The sequence below is a fragment of the Rana temporaria genome, chromosome 5 (genome assembly GCF_905171775.1).
Source record: "Rana temporaria chromosome 5, aRanTem1.1, whole genome shotgun sequence".
In the NCBI taxonomy this organism is placed as follows: Eukaryota; Metazoa; Chordata; class Amphibia; order Anura; family Ranidae; genus Rana; species Rana temporaria.
The window spans coordinates 287,248,874-287,261,784 of record NC_053493.1 but is presented as its reverse complement, the minus strand read 5'-3'; the positions used below and the strand labels follow the sequence as shown (position 1 = coordinate 287,261,784).

General features: G+C 41.5%; 1 protein-coding gene across 1 annotated transcript in view; it reads left to right on the top strand.

The window, feature by feature from the left end:
- Positions 1–12,911, top strand: part of LDLRAD4 (low density lipoprotein receptor class A domain containing 4) — a 415,207-nt gene that overhangs the window by 84,427 nt on the left and 317,869 nt on the right. The gene's annotated exons all lie outside the window — the stretch shown is intronic.

Sequence of the window (12,911 nt, the reverse complement as noted above, 5' to 3'; positions counted from 1 at the left end):
ACAAATCACAATTGTACAGTAAGAGAGGTCATGTCTGCCTTAGGGCTTATGACATCAGCCATCCCAGCGGTACAATGGGCCAGGTTCCACCAAAGAAACCTTCAAAACTTTTTGCTGGAACAGATAAAGACAAAAGATCTGGAGGACTTGGTGGCAATCCCCAACAGGTGAAACGTTCACTCTGGTGGTGGAAGGACAAAGAGAACCTAAACAAAGGGGTTCTCTGGGTCCCTCCTATCAGGTACATTCTGACCACGGACGCAAGCAGCTGGGGCTGGGGAGCTCACCTCAATACCCTTTGGGTGCAAGGCAAGTGGACACCAGAGGAAAGGAAGTTTTCCTCCAATTGGAAAGAGCTAGCTGCAATCTTGAAAGCTTTACTTGCCTTTCAGGACAAACTGCAGGGTCACCATCTTCAGGTCCGGTCGGACAATGTGACGGCAGTAGCCTACGTGAACAAGCAGGGAGGTACCAGGAGTCCTCGCCTAATGACAGTAGCAAGACAACTGTTCGAATGGGCAGAAATTCATCTGAGGTCCATCTCTGCAATTCATCTGAGGGGTGAACAGAACAATACTGCAGATTTTTTGAGCCGACATTTATTGTCGAATCAAGAGTGGTCTCTTCACAAGGAAGCCTTCAGGCTCATAACGAGTCAGTGGGGGTACCCAGACATAGACCTGTTCGCAACCAAGGTGAATACCAAAGTTCAAGATTTTTGCTCTGTGCCCAGGAGATCATCCTTGGGGGGGGGGGGGGGGGGTAGATGCATTACAAATTCCGTGGACTTTCAATCTAGCTTATGCATTTCCACCATTGCATCTCATTCCAAGAGTGTTGTCCAAATTTCTAGTAGAGGAAACATCTCTGATTTTGGTGGCTCCTTTCTGGCCGAAGAGGCCTTGGTTCACGTCAATACAAAATTTAACAGACCAACCACCGTTGAGACTTCCTTACAGGCAAGACCTTCTGTCACAAGGACCTCTCCGGCATCCTCAGATAGCCATGCTAAAACTATCAGCGTGGTTACTGAAGAAGAAATTCTGAGGCGGAAGGGCCTATCAGAAAGTGTAATCAAGACTCTATTACAGAGTAGAAAAACCTGGAAGAAATGTAATTCCTGGTTGTCAGAGCAAGGTGAATCCGAAAAGAGTATTAAAAATATATTACAATTCTTACAGGACGGCATAGACAAAGGTTTGTCCCTCAGCACTATTAAGGTACAGGAAGATCATCTTATCTCTAGGTTTTGCAAAGCAGTTTCCAGGCAAAAGCCAACTAAAACAAAAGCAACTCCTACATGGGACCTGGCAGTCATCCTTAAAGCTTTTTTGGGTGCTCCATTTGAGCCCATCTCGGAGGCCTCTCTTAGACTACTCACCCTGAAAACAGTGCTCCTGGTAGCAATTACTACAGCACGCAGAGTGAGTGAAATTCAAGCACTCTCAGTCAGAGAGCCCTTTCTTCTAATTTTGGAAGACAGAATTATTCTGAAAACAGACCCTGGGTTCCTTCCCAAAATGACATCAAATTTTCACAGGTCCTAAGATAATATTTTACCTTCCTTTTATCAGAACGCTTCTAATAGCAGGGAGAGACAGTTTCATCTCCTTGATGTGAGAAGATGTATTCTAGAATACTTAGTCGACAAACCCCTTCAGGTTGACAGATTCCTTTTTTGTTCTTTTCTCCGGTCAACGTAGAGGTCAGAAAGCCTCAAAATCCACGATAGCTAGATGGATTAGATTAGCTATTCTAGAGAGTTATAGAATAATGGGAATAGACACTCCAGGGGGCATTAAGGCCCACTCCACGAGGGCACTTGCAACATCCTGAGCAGAGAAAACTGGTGCCACCCCGGAGCAAATTTGTAAGGCGGCAACCTGGTCAAGTTTTTCCACCTTTACAAAACACTACAGACTGGATTTGCTGTCCAGCCAGGATCAAGCCTTTGGGAGGAAAGTCCTCCAAGCTGTGGTCCCACCCTAAATCTGGTGAGTACTTGGGTATCCTCTCAAGGGCTGTCCTGGAAGACGACTAGGGAAAAATGGAGTTAGTACTCACCGGTAACTCCTTTTCCGGTAGTCTTCCAGGACAGCACGATCCCACCCTTTTATATTTTATAGGTAATGCATTAAACGTATTAACCTGTTGTAGTTGTATATTTTGCAGTTCCATCCTTCGGTTCTTGGGGAAGACTGGCCAGGGACCTGAGGGACCGCCTTTTGAACTGCTGGTAACGTGTTTCCTGTGTCGATGGGAGGGGACTCCATCTCTCAGGGGCTGTCCTGGAAGACTACCGGAAAAGGAGTTACCGTTGAGTACTAACTCCATTTTTCTTACATGTTTTTCCCTTGCACCTAACTTTCTATTAATGTGCTTTGATACAGCACTTTGGGAACATCCAACTTTTGCGATTTTACCTTTTTGAGGCTTTCCCTCCTCATGGAGGGTCTCAATGGTGGTTTTCTGCACAACTGTCAGGTCAGCAGTCTTTCCCATGATTGTGATTCCTACTGAACCAGACTGAGACCATTTAAAGGCTCAGGAACCCTTTTGCAGGAGTTATGGCTTAATTAGCTGATTGGAGTGTGACACTTTTTAAGGCTATAATATTGCACCTTTTCACAATATTCTAGTTTTCTGAGATTGTTGATTTCGGGTTTTTCATGCGCTGTAAGCCATAATCATCACAATTGACAAATCATGGCTTGAACTATCTCGTATATTAGTTTTACCTTTTAAGTTGCATTAGTGAAATTAGCTTTTGCACGATATTCAAATTTTTTTGAGTATCACCTGTATATCCACCCTTTTCCATCCTAATTCCCATATCCAGTAAGTGTGTATAGGACAGAAACTGAAACTTGTGTCGTCAGTTGGGCGAATAGTTCGAGCTGAGCAAAAGTTTGGCGAACACCCAAATTTGCGGGGCGCTCAACAGGATGTTCGCCCACTGAGCGCGCCACCATGCACTGCGTGCTGCACAGTCCATTTTAAACCCCTGATGGGACAAAGCTTTGCTCCATCAGGGAACACTGAATAGCTGGTTAGGAAGCGTGTCGGGAAGGCGGCCACTGTGTTCTTGACGGATGAGTCATCGGCTGTCTCAACAGCTTCCCCGCTGACAGCTGAATAAAATGAAAACTCATTGCTGCCATTATAAAAAAAAAGTAAAAAAAAAAAATCATACTAGGCATTTCGGGGGGGGGGGGGGACAAGAGGGTGTCCTCAACATAAGGGGGTGGGGTGGCGAGACGAAGGCGCCCCCTCGAACCACACCAGGTTACATGCCCTCAACATAAGGGGGGGAGCTTTGGTGCAGGGGGCGTTGATGGGGTCAAGGGCCTCTTCCCGATAACCCTCTTTCTTTCTCTTTTCTTTTTCTTTCTCTCTCTGAAATTCATGAACCTTCAACTGCTGTGGTTCTTATTTATACAGGGAAGTAAAGTTCAAAATATTATTCCTGGAAGATATTTGGAATGTTCTTTTTATTACCGAGAACTTTATTCTAGACAAAACATAGTTGCCAGTATTTAAATGTCCACAGTTTCAGTGCTGAGGCTTTCTAGGGACTCGCAAGTAGTTGACATTAAGTATGCTTTTTAAAAGGAAATGGGTTTACTTTGCTTTCCACAAGTTGTTTCTAGGTTATCGCCTAGTTGTATACAAGTTTTAAGTTGCTTTTGCATTGACTTATAGAGAGAAAAGTGGTTTCAGGTACTAATAAATGTGTACACTAACTCCTAAGAATAGATTCACGTTGTTGCATAAATACATTTGAATGAGCAGCTACTTGCTCAAACTTTTACTTGCGTTTTTGACAGTTTTTAATGTTGTAAAGGTCAAATGATTTTAGACAAAACTGAACATATGCATACGGTTTTGCTGTAGTCTGTTACTCTGGTTTTAACCCCCCCCCGAAAGGCATTCTGGCACATGACATGCCTAATTTATGGAGTTTTTCCACATGCTACAGATATTCCTACTACACTGAACCGATCTATCATATTCTCCACACTCAGCCTTATTTTTTGTAATACTGACCCATGTATGCCATCACGGATATGAAGCGTATTGCTTGAGGTCATCAAGATCTGGAATTTGCAGGTCTTGGAGAACTTAAAATAGTAGAATGAAAATTTCCATATAGGCAGCCTCCGTCTGCCTCCATTACCCCTTTTAAAGCAGTAGTAGACAACTTTTTTTTTTTTTTTAAATCCCTATAATAAGGCACAGTAAATCTCCCAAAACCTGCACCTTTTTAGGAGATATTTACTTTAGAAGCAGCCAGTGACGTCACCGGCCTATGCACTTCGCTCTCAGTGGACGGCATCTGCTGCAGAGTGACTTCATCCTGGCTTGGCCATTCAAATGGCTGGAGCCTGCGAACCTGGAAGGAAGACCAGGTGAAGATGGAAGCCCTGTCAGCAGTGACAATGCACTGCTGAAGGGCTTTGTTTCAGGGGAAGTCTTTCATAATGTGCTAGTATACAATGCATACTAGCACATTATGACATTACCTGGTTTACTACCGCTTTAAACAAGAAGCATTTTGGTACCCAAAATTTTTAATGGTTTATCTTTGTCCTTTTTTATATGTTTATCCCTGTGGGCAGCTACTGGGCCCAAGCCAACAAAACAAACTAGCAAAGAGCTGTGGCCCAGGTCATCCCCTGCCCCGAAGCTCATGTGAGCTGTAGAGTAAGCAAGGCTTCGCAATGCAGTTTGAGTACAAAAAAAGTACAGAATTTGGGTTAGATGAGTTCAGGGGGCACCCAAGCTCATTGCTAAATGCAAACATGGTCAGTTTTGATGTAAAATTACTTTTTCTGCACCATCTCCTTACAGCCAGTTAATAAACCTAAAATTATATTTATATATTTAACTTTAAGCCCTGGTTCACATTGGAGCGATTTGGGATGTGATTTAAAAAGTCAAATCGCATCCCAAATCGCCGGCAATTGCCAGCAATGGCACAGTCGGGCAACCATTGGCGCCTCATCGATTCCCAAAAGTAGTTTTTGTACTATTTTTGGCAACTTCAGGGTGCAATTTTCATAGACTGACATCTGTGCAGCAACCCGCATCTGAAATTGCCCCTGAAGTCGGGACTGACATGCGGGAATGAAATCGTGCAAGTTAATTGCCGCTGTCAGTGTGAACCTACACTTCCATTTTTATTGCAGGGTCTTTGCTGACAAGTTACCCCTGCTAGGATATCCCGGCCTGCCCAACTACCATGAGCATTGCTAATCAAAGAGCTTTGCATTATGGCCTTTTGGCAGGGGGCACAAACTACTAGAGAAATCATCACACCGCTCCCTGAGGGGCGTTGGGTTGTACCACTCATTTTCATATCTTGAGGAAGTACATACTGTAGGTCCACACAGTTTCTTTAGAATGTGAGTGCATTGCTACTGAAGGTTTACAAAAATCAAAGCTACTTTTTGTGTAGAAGTGGAACCTATTAGTAGTGCCTGAATATGGGGACCTTTTTTTTTGATTTCCTGGTAAACCATCAACTATTATGGGCAACACAGTGGCCAGCACTTCTGCCTGGCAGGACCAGTGGTTGGTTTGAATCCCAACCAAGTTACTACCTGCCTGAAGTTTGCATGTTCTCCCAATGCCTGTGTGGCTTCCCTGTGTTCTCAAGTTTCACCCCACACTCCAAAGACATGCTGAAAGTGTTAATTGGCTCCTGTCTCTAAAGTGGCCCCTAGTGTGTGTATGAATGTAAGTTCTGGACCTTTTTAGATTGTAAGCTACTTGAGGACAGGGGCTGATGTAAATGTACAAATCTAGGTGTAAATCTCTGCATAAATTGACAGCACAATACAACCAGTACCTGTAATGAAGTTGTTTGCTTTCTCAATTTAAGCCATCAACCTAGGGTGTATTTACGATACTCTTTGGCTGCAATGAGACCCAGTTAATATTTGAAAAGGGATGCCTACAGTGGTGCATTATAGACTGCACCTCTGTCCACCAGTGTTTAACGCCTGTAAGGCACTGAGGCTTGCTCGCGTGTCTTAGTATGGATCGAGGTCCCGGCTTACTGTCTGTGATGGCGTGCGTGCGTTCCACCTTGCTGATGCCTCAGACCAGCGGGACAGAAAGTTGCGATGGGTGCGTGCGTGACCAGATACCGCCTCGACGTACGTTTCGTAATCAACGTGAAGACTAAGCCGGGACCTCGAACCATACTAAGACACGCGAGCAAGCCTCAGTGCCGGGTTTGGGGAACTTTTAAAAGTAAGCAGCCACTTGGCTATTTGATGTTATCCCCCCCCCCTTTTTTTTTTTTTTTTTACAATAAACAATATTACACTATGTTGGCACTATTTTCGTTTTTGCATATCTGTTTGGGAAATATCTGCCAATAAGAGACAAAGGTGTAAGGATCCATCCAACCATACAGGTTCACACTTGTTAAAGCGCATTTGACTCCTTGTTTTATATCAATTAAGGGTCAACTCCATCTGGTAAGAAGCCATTTAACTATTGATCACTTCGGGTGTTCACATTAATTGCTGGTGAAGGTGGAACGGCACATTGTTGATTCGATTCCGATCGCACAGGAGATTCTATTAACTTTTATTCTGATAGATTGATCTATGCATGATAGCACTTTATTTCATTTATTTCTAAACACTAAACCTATGTTTAATTTCCCACACTGAGTGGGTTATTCACCCATGTTTTGTGAATGAATTCTACACTGTTCACATATGATATGTTTATTCAACATGTTTTTCACTTAGTATCATTTTTATTTATGTTGATTTTGCTCAGGAGCTGGTGATTTTTTTAATACATGTACTTAGCTTGGTATATATATTATTTAGCTATTTGTATATATTTAGCATTAACTACTAGCGCCCCCACCCCCACATATACCACTGTTTATAATCACTTGATTTATTTGGGGAGGAGCTTTTATTTATTTATTCATTATTATTTGTAGCAATAAGTTGCTAAATGTTGTACCTTCATTAAATTTAACCATATTGCTACACTTGGAGGCAACGTTTTGCTTGTCTTGCAAAGCGGTCTCAAACCAAGGTTTTACTGTAATTCTTCTTTTTTTTTCTTCTTCTTTTTTTTTTTTTTTTTTGTTTAACAGCTCATTACTGCATTCATGGACTTTTTTGCTTTCGGTGAAAATAAATTCTATAATCTTATTACTATCTCAATAAACCCTTTGGATAAATGGAAAATTATTTTTTCTTCCAGTGTGATGACTGGAATATGAATAAGGTTGAAATATTTCTTCTCCCCCTTTTAGGGACAATAAATATGTCAACAAATTTTACTGTCCACTATTATAAAGTCAGGTCGACATGTTATAATATCTTAATGTGTCGCCACTTATGTATGCTTGGCCAATGTCTTGGAAATTGCATATGATTAGAAAATGAAATGTGATTAGCTTATATTATCTCAGATATATTGAGATGAATCAAAAACGGTATAGCACAGATAAAATGTTTACAAATTACTGTTCAGCATGGCGTAGGTCTTATATAAGACCTAAAGTGAAACATTAGTTATATTAAACCTGTGTGTTTAGTTTAATACATTGAATACCATTAAATAAACCTTTTTGTTAACCCCTTTGCGCCTAAAGGTTTAACAAATCTTAATGCCTATGCCCAATTTTGCAACACTTGTGTGTTTTTCAGTAAACCTGTACATATCACAACTACTCTATGTATCCAGGTGGCTTATACCGTGTTTTTTTCAGGACAAATTGGGCTTTCGTCTAGTGGTAAATAATAATGGATATCTTTTGTGTTTGTGTGTGTGTGTGTGTGTGTGTGTGTGTGTGTGTGTTATGTTTGTGTGTGTGTGTGTTTTTTTTTTCTTTGATAAACTGACTCAAAATAGTAAACTTTTTTTCAACTTGCTACTACCATAACCTACCACCAAAGAACAACCCAAAATATATTCTCCTGCTCCTGACGGTTGCAGCAATACCACATATGTATGTTTTTGTTTCCATAGAACAAAGTGTTTTTTTTTTTTTTTTATATATCCTGCCTAAATCCCACTGATACCAATTAAAAAAAAATAATCCTGTCAAATACTGACACTGACCTTGAACCAATCACTAACTCGGCGACCCCACTGAAAGAAGCCCAGTTTAGTGGGGCCGCATATTTGCATATGGTTGGCGCTAAGGGGTTAAAATTCCTCACATCTTACCTACCTGGCCCGGCTCCAGTACCTCCCTGTGTAGACGGCTCTACTACCCGTGTATTTGGCTCTAGCACCTCCCTGTGTAGGCGGCTCTGCCTCGTTTGCAGGGAAATTGTTTACACTCTGATTCTGGATATCTGTGCCTGCCGCGCCCCACTGTGAGTACGTGCTGGAATCTGAATGGTAGCTGCTAAGGACAAAGCTGTCACTTGTAAACAAAATCACTTGTGTTTACAAGTGACAGTGGGGAGCAGGAGCGGAGGGAGAGACTAAGGTGGGAGAATGGAGTTCTGCCAATGGAGGGCCATGTGTGACATATGTGCTCTATAGGCTTGGCTTCCCTCAATGTCTGGTCTTCACAAAAGTTGGTGGTTGTAAAAGAAGGTTGTTTTTCTGGGGGAAAAAAAATATCTATACTTGCCTGCTCTGTGCAATCAAACTGCATAGAGCTGCCCTGAACCTCCTCTTCTCTGTTCCCCTACCACCACTCCTGGATCGATGCCTAAACATTTTTACTTTAATGCATGGAATACTTGTTGTACTACTTGTACTACTTTGGTGTGATTCCAGTACGAGTTTCATCCAAGTAGCACTACATAATTGAACAGAAAGTCAGATCAAACTCGTATCTCACAGCAGTGGGAGCCTAGCCTCCTAGAATATCAGTTCTCCAATTTGCCCAAAATAAATAAAACTGAACGAACCCAGTGCCCGTATATATGCAATTGTAAACCAATAGTAAATGCTCAAGTAGGAAAAGTCCACGTGCAATTGCAGGATACATGTTATTGTGCTCCACCAAATTGCTCTCCAAGTACTTGATCATTCTGCATGTAATGTACACACTGGTGTGTGTGTGTGTGTATGTATATGTGTGTGTGTATATATATATATATATATATATATATATATATATATATATATATATATATATATATATATATATAATCTCTTTCCCATCATAGTGTTTTTCCCCAAAAAAAAGACAACTCGCATGTGTAACCATTCGGACCACCATAGTGTGTATCCCCATTAGAGGCTGCAACTTGTGGATAAGTAGAACACCACTGTTCCCTTAACCCCTTGCCAACCGCACTATAGCCAAATGATTGCTACAGTGTGGCTGGCCAGTTCTGGCAGTGCGACGTATGATGTCCACCCATAATTGTGCACGGTGTGTTCTGTTATCACTGTGTCCGCAGACACAGCTGATCAGAATGAGGTAAAGAGGCAAACAGAGGCTATTTACCACATGATCAGCTGTCCAATTACAGCTGATCACGATGAAAACTAGCTGTTTTTTGGCATTCCGTTCCTCATGCTGACAGCGTGAGGAGAGCAGATAACCGGCTTGTGTAAAGGGGACATCTACACTGTTCAGGTCACTGAGTGTCAGTGTCCTGATTATCAGTGTAAAATTGTAAAGTAAAGAATAAGGTGCTATACATGTTCATGTGAAAAACTGCCACAAAGAAAAACGCTGCATCAAACTTAAATGTGCACATAAATGAAAAAATAAGCAAGCATAAAGTCCATACGTGAATATATCCGAACACTAAAACGGAATGCTCCGAGATAAAACTTCTAGATCTTTCACCACGAGAGCTCAGTATGAAGATGGCCACTCACCAGAGCCGTTTGACCCCTTTTTACAGGACGGTCAAACGTTTAGAGAACACCTAATTGTCAGTGTAGTCCCATCAGTGCCCACCAGTGCTGCCAATTGGTGTCACCTATCAGTGCCCACATGGCTGTGCAATTGTCATTCAAAATTTGACAGCGCTGAAAGCAAAAAATTGGCCTTTTCAGGAAAAGGGGTGAAAGTGTCCAGTAGGCAAGTTGGTTAAGGCTCCGATCCTCTTCGCTACAAACACCGATACCTTCAAGCGGGATTCCACCCGCAATTTTTTTTAAAAAAAAAGTCAGCAGCTACTAACAGTCCATTTCCACTGCCCATTTCCTACTACGCCTGTGTGAGTCTCGTGCCGGCTTGTGAATGGGCGGCTGCTCTCTGAGAACACACACAGTTACCAGAAAGCAGCGCGCCCCATTCACTAGGAGAAGGAGAAAACACACCGCGGTGCCGAAGAGGCAGATTACGGACTTCCGCATAGCAACAGGTATTTCGGGTGAGTATAAATTTTTTTATTTTTTTTTTTAAGGACTTTTGGCCAAATGTTGTTTTCCTGGGTGGAACTCCGCTTTTCAAAAGTCCTGCATTGCTGGCTCTGCTCCTTGCATGTTACGCCACCAGGCGTGGCTTCTTCAATTGGCCCAGCTACCAGGGCCAATTGGATATGGTAATTTAACAAGTAACAGCTGTTTACAAATACACTACAGGGCAGCAGATCCTACAGTTGTACTGGTGATCTTGAAAAACTAAGTGCTATGCTGGTAGGTGGATATACAGCTTTTTTTTTCCCTTCAAATTCCATGGCATAAAAGTGTGTACTTTTGGTTTTTGTTAATCTCCAAATACAGTACAACCTAGAAGTATAGGTCCACAGGAAACTAGAATATGTTTCACCAAATCCTTGTTGGCGTGATCGGAATGCATCCTATATCCAAACTGGGAAAATGCATTAGCAAAAGTTACCTCCAGTGCAGGCCACATGTCTACACAATCAGTAGATCCAGAGATCTAGACATCAGAAATAGGATTTCTTTATAAATGTATTTTTCTTGTAAGAGTTGTTTGGTCCACTCTATTTTAAAATGTTCCCTTTTTAATGGTAAAGAGGCCCCTAAGGTTATAGCGGTGAGGTTAAAGTGACCTTTACAGGAAAATTTCAGATTTGCGTGGTTTGTGGCAAGTTCACTTTAAGTTTTTCATTAAACAAGTGCAATCGTTGCTGCGGAATTCAGACGGAAGCTATTTTTAGGACTAGTGAAACAACGGCTGGTAGCAGACAGATTCCTGGAAAGCAGACGTGTTCTTTACATTACATGTGCAATAAAAGGTTTGATTTGGAGTAATTATCTTGATATGTAAGCTGTGTGTCATGTTCCTGTCAAACTCTGTAATAAATGCACATTGCTTATATGGCTGCTGTAAATTCAGCTTCCTTCCTAACTACTGTAAATTAAACGGATTAACAATGTATAATATCTCTGGGATAGTTGCTATGGGTAGAAGGATGAAAATAAACTTGACTAATTGAGTAAATTGCATACAAAATAGGTTTATCTTTTAAGTAAACATTTTATAAAGTACAGTAGTGATTTGCATTAATTTTAAACTGAACTTGAAGTACTGATTTTCATTTGTTAATGTGAATGTAGCAAAATCATAACACAAGACTAGGTTTTAAAGCTGTGTTCCAGCCGCGTACATTTTTATTTAAAGTCAGCAGCTACAAGTACTGTAGCTGCTAACTTTTAATAGACAAGTGCCTGTCCAGGAAGCCTGCGATGTTGGCCCATTCGTCCACCGGCTCGGATACAGGTGCCGCCATTCCAACTAAGGGAAACGGGCCGTGGAGCCTTCAGGCTTTACAGCCGGCTTCCTACTGCGCATAAGCGAGTAGCGCAGCGCTTTGTGAATGGCCAGCTTGTCTTCTGGTACACACAGGTCCCAGAAGACAGCGGGGGTGAAGGGAGAGGAGGAGGGCTCACCGCAGAAGAGGCCATGACGTCCTGCGCTGTGGCCGAGAGAACGGAAGTACACTTAGTACTTAAAAAAAAATTAGGAAATAAAAAAAATGATATAGCTCTCCAATGAGGGGTGGTCTTCTGTTTTTAAGACCACCTTGTGAAAGTGGGTGGAACTCCGCTTTAAGTGTCTGTGTGTGTGTCTGTGTTGTTGTTTTTTTTTTTTTTTTTTTTTTTTTTTTTTAATGCAAGTCCATGAACCCATATAAAAATCTTTTCCATTGAAGTTTACTTAAAGTAGATCTTCACTGCATCTTAGTACCACAAACCAAAAACACCAATTCATTTTTAATATTCAAAGCAAACTTGGTTGCCCAATTAAACCATTCATTGTGGTTGGCGATGTCTTGTAAGAAAGTTATTCCACTGCATAGCTTGGTGTCATATGGAAAGACTGATTTTGGTATTTTAAATCCCAGACCCTATATCATTTATAAAGATAAAAAGTAAAGATCCCGCAGAGGTGGTAGGATGTGTATGGTCGGTCGTGATTATCCATATTAATCCTTTGGTGGAGATTTGTTTATTGGGCCTGATTGTTCTGCTAGAACCTACAAAGGTGATCCGTACACTACTTTACCCCTGTTATGCATGGAAAATGAATTATTCTGTCATGGAAAAAACCTGTGGCCTCTACTGTATTGGCATGGAAGGTGTTGGTTACTAAAGCATTACTCTTGTATAAGGCCACATACATTGATAGAAGGGGTACCAACTAAGTTTGAAAAATTGTGGGGAGGTTGCATAAATTTGTGACTCTACTGTATCTATTTATATGTTGCTTTGATTTCATGGGGGGTAGGCTGCTAGTTTTCAAGGGTCCCTGTGTACATTTGCCTGTTCTATGGGGAATGGAGTATTTGAAATGTGTAACGGTTTATAATGTAATGTATTGCAGTGCTGAGCGTTGAACTTTTATTATTTTTTCTCTAACTTTTAATAAAGTTTTCATATGCAAGTACAAAACAAAGTCCCAACAGTGAACCCTGGGGTACTGATAACCCTCATTCAGAGTATGAATCATTAACCACTACTCTCTGAACATTGGTCTTTTT